The sequence below is a fragment of the Pinus tabuliformis genome, chromosome 3_2 (genome assembly GCF_031772625.1).
Source record: "Pinus tabuliformis cultivar Carrire ecotype Pingquan chromosome 3_2, CPIR1, whole genome shotgun sequence".
Classification (NCBI taxonomy): domain Eukaryota; kingdom Viridiplantae; phylum Streptophyta; class Pinopsida; order Pinales; family Pinaceae; genus Pinus; species Pinus tabuliformis.
Genome location: NC_142302.1, coordinates 648,380,699 through 648,391,780, shown reverse-complemented (window position 1 = coordinate 648,391,780; position 11,082 = coordinate 648,380,699).

Here is an 11,082-nt window from a genome sequence, read left to right as displayed (position 1 = left end):
GGGCCCTAAACCCTTTATTGCATCCTGCATACATTAATTCTAGAAACATTTGAGCCCTAGAGGGATAGCGTACCCTAATTAATCCTTATAAAACCCTAATTGTTCTTTCAAAACATGGTCTGTATACATTTCTCCTGGTGCTTCTGAGGAAAAACATTTCTCGCCCTAAGAGAAAATATCTAATATCAAATCCTAGAGCTTGTTAGGGAGACCTAGCACTAGGGGGCCCTTGACCTTGCTCGATAACATATAGAAGTGGCATACCTACTTCTGCCACTCCCTCGACTTGAACCTGAGGTTGAGATGAATCCTCATCCATTCCTTCTACTTATCTTTCATCCTCTACCAAAAATGTGACATTTGTATGCCAATCCTCCATAGGGCACATCTAAACTAAAGGGTCAGCCCAAATCTCAACATTATCATTGGGGCCATAAGAATAGCCCACCTAGTCTTCCATCAAATTGACGCAACTAGTCCTTTCCATTTCTCCAAGACTAAGACTAACAGTAAATCACTTGGAAAAACTCCCTACCATAGCACAACGTAATGGAGCTCTCTTGCATAAACAACAGACTTTAGCTTATTATGTGAAAAATTGAATATTTAAATTTATGAATAACTAGGGTTATATCCCTTATGACTATATCTAAATTTACAAATAACTAGTTCTAATACTCTCTAACTTATGGAATTGAGTATGAATAATAGAAAATTGAGCATGAAGCAATTTATGGATGATTAGTTGCAATTTATGGTCAATTTACATAAAGTTTATGATTAGTTACAATTTATGCTCAATTTACATAAAGTTCTTATTCAATTTACAAGAATTGACTCATACTATTAAAGGGTATTTGTAATAGTCTTTCAAAAAGAAGGATCGGCCTGTTAGGTTTGAAACGAAACAAAAATATATTACTAAACACAAGGAGGTGGAGTTGGCATGGAAAAATGAAGGGAGCTACCCTTGGTTTTAGTTTCAGTAGCAAAAATAAAAAATGAACAAATCATTACAATAATGGTATTTAGATTAATTAATGAAGAATAATGATATGATGACTAACTATATATGACTTTGTTGGGTGTTGTCCACCACATTTTCAGTCAAACGTTCCGAGTTCGATTATGGGTTAGGGACATATTTTCACTATGGCATCGCAATTTCAATTCCTTACCACAAACATATTTTACAAATTATTTTCTTAAGGAAGTTTCTTAAATGAGAAGAAACAAAGAAATATAAATATGTGTACAACTTTTATATTAAATATTTTCATACTAAATAACATGCATCTTAACCTTCGTCTAAAAAGTAGAAATAAACACATATCAACTACAATGAAGATCATAATGAAGTAGATGAAGGAACTTTCACTGTCTAGGGTGTTGCATACCTCTCCAACTTTAGGAGTGACCATTCCAACCCTCCCCGTCCTAGGGCTCTCAATGGCCTTGCCACTACTCCTCACACCATCGAAATGCCTAATGACAATTCCACCATAGGGTCGATTTAGTGGTCCAATTTATTTCTTTCTCTTTCTTTTGTAATGAGGTTATAGGGTATGCTATCTTTGAAAATCCCTCCATATAACTCCTATAGTAACTAGTAGTAGCTGTAAATGACCTCACATTAGCAACATTTTTGGGAACTCGCGATTTCAAGATTTCTTTGAGATTTATGGATCCACCGTAATTCCATCTTTCAATATTACATGCCTCAGGTATTGAATTTTCCTTTGATAAAAGGTGCACTGCTAAATTTATCATGTAATTGATGCACCCTAAGTTTCTATAATACCCACCTTAAATGTTGCTATTATTCTATCTCATATTTAGAATATACCAAAACATCATCTATGAATGTTGCTAATGTAGCCATGGCCAGCCAACATTGCCTCGACATGGACACCCTTTTCGTCGAGACTCGCGATAACGGCAGGAGGATCTCTTTTTTGGTTGCAATATTACTTTTCTATTAAACATAACATGGAATTGAATTGAGAAAGCCAAAGTTAAAATAGTCGTTTATAAGTTTGGTAGGATTACTCTAATTGTGGACTGGGTAGCACGAGATTTAAATTTAAAGAATTCTTTATTTGATGAGATTTTATTTAGTCCTTTATAAGTTTGGTAGGATTTAATTATTAAATATTAAAGATGAGATTTAATTATTAAATATTAAAATTTTAAATTTATTTCACAACTTGAAATAATTATTAAATATTAAAATTTTAAATTTATTTCACAAGTTTAATTTATTGCACCCCATTCTCACAATTCTTGTTCCTCGCCATTACCCAACAAAGGAAAAATGCACCGCTCTGTGTTGACGCAGATGCCATTAACCCCAGATTTCTATCAGTATTGTGACCTTCAAGAAAGTGTCTCAAGTTCTTACAGTGCCTTCAAAATCCCGTTTTACTCTCCACCTATATAGAATTCCATCGTCGCGAGTAGCGGAAAGGAAGAATGGAATTAGATGTGAATTCAATGCAGAATGGATCTGGAGACTGGAACCACCACACCTCCTCATGATGGCATTGAAATCAATAGACTGCAGCCCTCATAAACCCTTGAGTTGCATGCTGTGTGGGAGAGCTTTAACTTCTTTGATTGTGATCTTGAAGAGGAAATGGATATTTAAGGAAATTGATACAACTTTGCTTACTCCAATTTTCATGGTATAAACATAGTCATATATACTTAAATATCATTATTATTATAATGATGTTTCTGGAACTGTAGCCATCTCCTTGTTGTGTTTAATGATCTTTTCCGTTACATGAAAAGGGTTGTCTCAGATTCCTCCTGAGTCATCCCCCCATTTTCAAATATTCAATGACCAGGGAATCCAAACTGTTTAAAAATAGTCCGTTCTTTCGTGATATCAAAGACTTGTTTCACAGATTCAATGACCAGGGATATTTCCAGGTCTCTGGGTCTTAGATAGTTAACTTGTTTCCCCACACAAGATTTTAGTGTTATCTCCATTAAGCTAAACAATAATTGCTGCCTACAATTATGGAATTTACACTGCAGTCTTTCCTTAACTTATGGAAACCAACTGCAGTAGTTTCCTTAAGTTAAGGAAATCAACTGCAGCTAATAAATTTATTGTTAGGAGCTACTGAAGTGGTCCATTACTCCCATCTGGAGTTCTCTGCCTTGATCTGTGGGACATCTGACACATAGCTATCAGAAGCTTGATGGAAGCTTAGCTATAAATTCATATGTTTGGTCCCCAAGCTCATATCTCAATCCCCTTCAGTTCTACACCATCTAGCTGAGATAGCAGAGCTCGGAAGTGCCTTCAGATCATTTGTCTTCATTCCCTTTTGCTTGTGCAGCTGGAGCGCGATGTTTCCGAAGGAAATTGCATCAAGAGTTTCACCAATGGCTGGAGGTAATCTGTATCCCTGGGCATTAAGTTTCAACGATTCTTTTCAGTTCTTTCCGCATGCAGAATCGCTGTTTAGTTTATAATTTTCTAACATTTGGTATCGGAGCCCTTTTACCTCTGCCTTGCTGTGTGTTGGCTAAAATATTGAGTGGTTTCGATCCGTCATGCATTTGGAGGAGCGCTGCCTGTGCATTTGACTAATTGAAGTATGCGTTAAAAATATTATGTGAGGTTGTTTGCTGACTGATAGACTATCTTCGACTATCTTCCTCTATTCAGCCCGTGCCATCAAAGGAATTCTCAAGCCGTAAACATAATCTATTTAATTATTCCTTCCACCCATTGTGTTTAAATGATGTGGTTCAATTCATTTGGGCATTTTGTTGGTCGTAATTTCTTGGCATTCTCTTGTTTTAACGGAATTGTCTCATTCCCATCTAATGGAGATGCCACTACATATATATGCACATTTAAATCTTAAAACTCGTGAAAGCCTTCTATTAATCGTAACACTCATGTGTGAAAGCATTTGGATTTTCCTTGTTTTAAGATCAGCCACTCTTAAATAGCCCTTCAAAGAAATATTGCACCAAAAGTTAAATATCGATGAGGATTATAAAATCTGAAAATGTCTCCCTGTCTTGCAGTGAAATTGGTAATAGTCTGTAGGTAACATGAGATTTGTAGAGATATTTGTTATAGACAAGTGTTTCCAAATATACTATAGCATGTCTTAACTGTATGGACTGTTTATAAGTCTCCAAATAGCAACATAAAATTTGTTGGTCCGGTTTATGAAGGGAACAAAGTCTGTCTTTGAGCATTATATTAAAAGCGGCAGTATGTTGAAATTAGCAGATCTCTTGACAATAATCATTTGAGTGGATTGTTGCCAAATTTATCGAGTTTAACCTTGTTAGAGAGTCGGCTTTATTTGTTGGTTCGGACTTGTGGCTAACGAACAGAACCATGGTTATTAATTTCCATAATGTGTGTCAGATCGTGAGGGCAGCAGATATGGTATTATTTTTTTTGTTTGAACTGTTCAATACTTTCGTAAAAGTCTGAAGCCATTCTTCTTCTGTTCTAAGGATGCTTTTTTTTTTTTATTAATATAAAGAAGTAGTTCCAGCACTGAAGCTACTATTTATTGGTAAAACTTTACTCAAATGATCTCGGGCACGCATTTTTCCGAGGATATATGATAACATCTGCATTGTGTTATTTGCCAGATTCTGTTTTTGGATTATGTTGCGGATACAAATTATGAATGTTATGCATAAAATCTAGAATATAAAATCCCCATTGATTACCAAAATCTAAATTCCGCTTCATACAATGTTAATTACCAGTTTACTTAGATTTTAATTCTGAAAAAATTTGGCGCATTGTACCATCAGTGTGGTTGCTTCAAAGCGATTTGCGTTGAGTTAGTCAAAGGGGTTTGCATGTCCCATATGTGTTTGGTTGAGATGAAACGTAATTTCCGTCTTAACTGCATTGGAAATATCTCTGCCCATATGCCAGACCTCGTTACTCTTCGCCTTCGCCTGTGAGATGAGCGTATTCTTTTCATAAGCTTCCATTAATGTCTTTGCAAAAATATTCACTGTGATCCATTAAAAGATGAGATAAGCTGAAGGATTATTTTAAATACATTAATTTCAGGAGCTTGTTTTTGAATGTTAAAGTTCTTACAAAATTAGTATTTTCGTTGAGATTTGTTAAAATCAAGAATAATTCTTGACATGTTCCATATTAATTCTTTCATGATAGATTTACTTTTAAAATTTCTCTTCATATCAATTTCGGTTTTTACTTATGGTTGTAGCCATATTTTAACTTTCACTTCACCTTTTTTAAAGTTTTGGAGGCTTTCGTTTTTATTACTTTCGTTTTCTTTTAAATAGTTTTATAATCTATCGGGAACATTTGAGTATTTTTCTTTTGAGATGACTTGATCACTAGTTGGGATTGTTCAAATGTACCCCTTTCAAGCTAAGAAATTGAAGGTAATCAAAATACATTCTAATGAGATGGCTCAATGGCTTATTAGGTGTGCTCAATTTTTTTCCTCTTAAAAGTGGTTGACTACAACCTTCTAATAAGCCTGGTGGGATTATTTCTAATGGTTTATGATGGATAACTAAATCATAATTTTTCAAGTGGGCTTAATGGATCTATTAGGAGTATTCAAAATATTTGTTTTTCAAATTGACCCAATGACCTACTAGAGGAATTAGAAAAAGGTTATTTTGAAAAGGTACAACAATATGTTGGGTGGACAATTAGAAAGTTGTCAATGGCCATATCTAAAAATATCCTAATGGGAAGATCATTTGGATGGTAATAGTATCTATAAATTAAGATTAATTTTACCATATAAATTAAAACATGTGTTGCAGGGTAGCTTAGTCCCTACCACTCAAATTAGAAATTATGTTATGTGAAAAACTACATAAAAAATTATAACCTACATTAGTCAATGCTAAATTAATAGTGATCAACATGCAAATTGAATCCTATAGTATTTCTTTGGAAGGAGCTAATAAATTGAGATTTCAAGTGGATGAATTAATTGATTAAGTCTACACATTTATAAGTGTTGAGGAAAGCATAAATAATTGAGGGAAGTGACTCCTAAGTATATTTTTTATTTCCATCCATGTTTATGCAAAGACTTGCTTAAATTATGGTGGGAAGTAATTGATTGTAAATATGTTATTTATGTGAGTATGATTTAAGATTAGATTTAATATTAATATGTATCATTAGACTTAAGATGTAAATTTTAATTTCTCTAACTAGTTTTTTTTTTAAATAAGGGCTTGGTTTTAACTTTTTGTTTAAAATTGATTGTGTTAAGAGGTGTTTTATAATTTAGTGTAGGGAGATGTTCATGTTAAATCGTAATATTTAAAATTAAACTATGATAATTATATAAATTAAATGGCCTAATAAACATCAAAACAAATATCTAATAATACATCTCATATTGTCAAGATTTAAAAAAACCATAAAAATTAAGTAAACCAACCTAGATCCATCTTAAATTTGGATCAACCAAGCATTGAGAAAGAGGGAGTGACAAGGGAAAGATGGAGAGAGAGCGAGGGAGAGTGGAAAGGAGGGAAGAGAGATAGATAAGGAAAGGAGAGAAAGAGAGAGGGGAACATAGAGATGGGGGGGCGGGACAACAAGAGGAATAGAGGAAGAGGAGGGAGAAAGATAGCGAAAGAGTTGGAGGGTATAGAGAGAGTGTGTATTTGAAAGTGAGGAGAGACAAAGGGATGTGGTAGAGCAAGGGAGAGAGAGGAAGGAAGAGATAGAGGACTTGTGAGAGAGAAGGAGAGAGGGAGGGATAGAAAGATGGAGTTGGAGTGGGAGAGAGAGGGAGGGAAGAAGAAAAACATAGAGAGAGAAAGGTGGAGAGAGAGAGTGAGGGAGGGATGAGAGTGGGAGGGAAGAGAGAGAGAAGGAGAGTGACAATGAGAGAAGGGGAAGAGAGAGAAAAGGAGAGTGACAATGAGAGAAGGGGAAGAGATAAGGAGATAAGGGGAAGAGAGAAATGGAGAGGAAGAGGGAGGGTGAGAGAGATAAATATATATGGACAAAATGTGTGTATGTTTGGGGGATGAGATAGGGAGACAAATAAGAAGATATAGAGAGAGATAGAGATATAGATTAAGGTGGGAGAGAGGAAAGAAGAGATAAATATAATGGTATGGAGGGAGAGATAAATAGATATGGAGAGAGAGAGTGTGTGTGTACACTTGGGGAGGTGAGATAATGAGACAAAGGAGAGATGGAAGGAGACATAGAAATAGATGGTAGGGAGAGAGAGGGAGGGAGTGGTTGCAACAGAGGAAGAGAGGGTTGGGGGAGAGAGGGAGAGGGAGATGCAATTGGTGGGCTCCAATATTGTAGCAATAATGCTACAACTCTTGGAGCTTCCTGTCTCTTAATTTTATCAACCCGGTAGTTCGTACAAACTTGGAAGCGACGGTGCTGTATGCACAAGTACTAGCTCTTGTCGCAGCTGTCACTTGGTCAGCTGGCACAAGTCCGCTAAGGCAACTTCTATAGGCTCATAGAAGAATTTATCAATGATGGATGAAAGCTAACTAAAGAGGACTAGTAATTGGAAGAAACTGAAAACCAATAAAGCATGGAAACCCTAGGAAACCCTGATTTGACTAGACCCAGAACTATGCAAAACTGTGAATGAAACAACTACCAATAATGCCATTACTTGCAGTGAACTGAAATACATGCATCTAAGCTACTTGCATCTGAAAAGACATGTTTTTGTATTTTTTCATTAAGTGGTTGGATTTATTGTGATGATGCTTTTGATTAGGGTTTGGTTGTGCAGGAGCGATTGGAATGGAAGGAAAGCATGGGCAAGGTCAGGATGGCTAAGGGAGGTCCCAGAGGGTCTCCAGCATCAGTCCCCAGAAGCCTACCACGTTTGGATGCTCAGCAACCGAGTTTGCAGGTTTCTACAGGAAGTCTGCAGGGGATCCTACAGGAAACTCAGGGATTTCTACAGGAAGTCTGTGCAATTCTACAGGATGTTTGGCCGTGGAGGTTTTGGAAGATGGTGAAGTGTTGGAGTGGTGTGGAAGGATAGGTGAGATGGAGATGGAGCTGGTGATGGCTCAGGAGCAGAGAAATCAGATGGAGGAAGAGTGCATGCAGAGGTTTGATGATTGGAAGGATGGGATCAACGAAAGTGTAAGTAGATGGAGCTAAGTGAATAATGGATGAGTTGGAGGGTAAATGAGTTGGTCAGAGGCTGAGTAGGGCTTGAGGAGAGATCAAGATGAAGAAGAAGAAAGTGGAGTGATAAGGAGCAGCGTAAATGAAACAAATGACTTATGCACCAAAACGAGAAATTCATTAACCTATGATAACTGTGCCATGAAACCTATGAACAGAAATGGAAAACAAGAAATGAAACTTATGCGTGGAAGTGAAATGTGGAAGTATGGTTCGATGTCAAAAATGCATGGATGGATCTTCAACGAAAATGTCTATGTTGCAGCTTGCATGGAAGTGAGAAGAACTGCGTTTCTTTTTGGTGGTTGGTTATGGACTGCACCCCAATCCCTAAGAGAGATGGCAGTGAGCCTTTACAACCTTTTTGCTGGAGCTCCAATGATTTATAACTATCCTCCTATCGAACTTAAGCAACTGAAAGCAAATCACCATAAACTAATCCTATCTAAGCTCATGAAAAAGACTAAATTAACAAACTGTAAATTCGAATTGCATGTGAAAGTAAACAAACTCAAAGTGCTGGAACGAAATGCAAACACATTACAACACCGAGGAGATCTATTGCTCTCAGGTTGGGCCCTAACCTGAGAGCTATAGCTCCCTTAGAAACTCAGAATGAGACCAAAATCTGACTGCCTTTATTCATAAACGAAAGTCTGATGACATGCCAAAATGGCTTACAAAAGGAACAAAAACCGAGTTGTAGCTCGTACTTCCCAATTACAAAAGTAATGCCAAGGTTCAAAAAGCTTCTATCCAAGGCTACGGCCTCAGTATTTATAACTGTTGTTCCTGTAGAACAGCTGGCTGCTTCTAAGCTCGGTGGGGAGATGGATTGGAGCTCGGAGCTATGGTGGGAATCACGAGGAAGGTCCCCAAGACCGTGGACATCCTCTCCTAAAAACCAGCAGTGCCACCTCATTGTCTCTTTGTCTCCTTTTTCGTAGTCTTTGCTCCCTTTTAATGCCAAAACCTGAAATCATCATGCATTAGTCACGTAGATAGAATGTCTACCCTTCTTTCCTACAAACAACACGAATAAACCAAGAAATGAATGCATAGGCAATAAAAAATGAATGGTTTGAGCAGAGCAAGTAGGCCAAATGAGCCCAAATTGTACCAAAAATTGGGGCTCATCATCACCCCACAGCTAAACTATTTGCTCATCCTTGAGCAACTTTGCCCTGGCTCCTCGTCTTTGGCCGAGAACTAGAGCCCGGAGCATGCTTTTCCTTCCCTGTTTTTGGCGGCCCTGCCTTTGCTGCCCCTGGTGGTGAAGAAGGTGATGCTTCCTCTCCCTTTCCTATTTCCTTGAGCCGGGCTTCAGAAGGCGACTGGCCTATTTTTCGTGTCCAGGAAGTTATTTTTGGGCTCCCCTTTTCGGGGTGGCTGATGTTTTAGAGGGGGTCCTTGCACTGGGTGAAGTAGGGACATCCCCTGAAATGGTTTGGCTGCTACTGGGAGGCTGTGGCTTGCCTGTGGTCATCCTCTTGCTTCTCCTGGCTTCAGATGGTAGAGGGGTCTCCCTCTCCCTTTTCTCCTTCGATTTTGGAGGTGTACTGAGGGCAACCAACGCCGCTGTTGCCTCCTTTTCGAGAATGCCAGCCTTCTCTTTCTTGCGTTTTGCTCTCTCAGAGCTCCTTGTAGAGGGCCCCTCCTTTTCAGATTTCGCTTCCTGTGGAAGACCCTGCTTTGCCCACTTCCGGGCCTCCTGTAGAAGATTCTTTCTTTCCCGTTTTTGGGCTTCCTGTAGAAGACCCTCTCTCTGTCGTCAGACTTTCTGTAGGAGGCTGCCTTTTTCCAATTTCGGGCTTCCTGTAGAAGCCTGTTTTTGCACTTTCGGGTTTCCTGTAGACGCCTTTGTCTCCGTTTTTGGGCTTCCTGTAGAAGCCTGTTCTCCAACGATTTTCGGGCTTCCTGTAGAAGCCTTTGTTTTTGCTTTTGGGCTTCCTGTAGAAGCTTGTTTTTCAATGATTCTCGGGCTTCCTGTAGAAGCCTGAGTTTGTGTTTTCGGGCTTCCTGTAGAAGCCTGTTTTTGCTTTCCTATAGACACAGGTGTCTCCACTTCCGCTTGCTTGCTTGCTTGAGTTTTGCTTTTTGCTTTGGGTGCAGGTGCTGTTGAGGTACTTGGGCTGACGTGGACCATCTCTGCTTTGTCCATTCTGCTCTTCATCCTCTTTTCCCTTGCTGACAGGATAGGTGTGCCACCCTTTTCTTTGTCCTCCTTTCCCTCATGCTTCTTCCTCTATTCTCCCTTTTGTACTGTTGTTGGGGTTTCTTGGCCTTCTTCCCTCTGTTCCTCGGCCACTGCTTCGTGTTCCTCACTGCTGGAGGAACCCGTTTCTTCGATCAACATTTTAATGTCCCCATCTTTTGTTAAATTCTGGAAGGATTCCGATGAGAGGGGGACCTTATATGAGTGCAATGCATCCTCCACAAGAAGCTTGATCAGCCCATGGTGGGCTATCTGATCTGGTATTCCCTCTCTCAGCTTTGTAGCACACTCCATTAGAGACTGCAGGAGGTAATAAGGGATGCTCAGTTTTTGTTCTACAGGAAGGTCAATTTGGTGCCTCAACTCAGTGAGCAGCCGAAAGTGATATGCATATACGATGCTGAAACGACCTTCACAAGTAATATATTTCATGATTTGCAAACTGACTTCATTCCAAGGTGGTGACAGGCTCGTTCTTCGCACCCCGTTTTTGTCCTCCGAGAATTCTTCCTCAGGTGGGAAGAATTCCTTCTTTGCCTGCTGACTCAGCTTTCTCTCCTCTTTATCCCACGGCAGACCCATAGGAAGTTCTGTGATCCGAATGATATGTTTCTGGGTGAGTTTGAGGCTTAGACCTCTGAAGTTTAACCGTGGCTAGTGTCTGAGATTTAGGCTTCAAAGC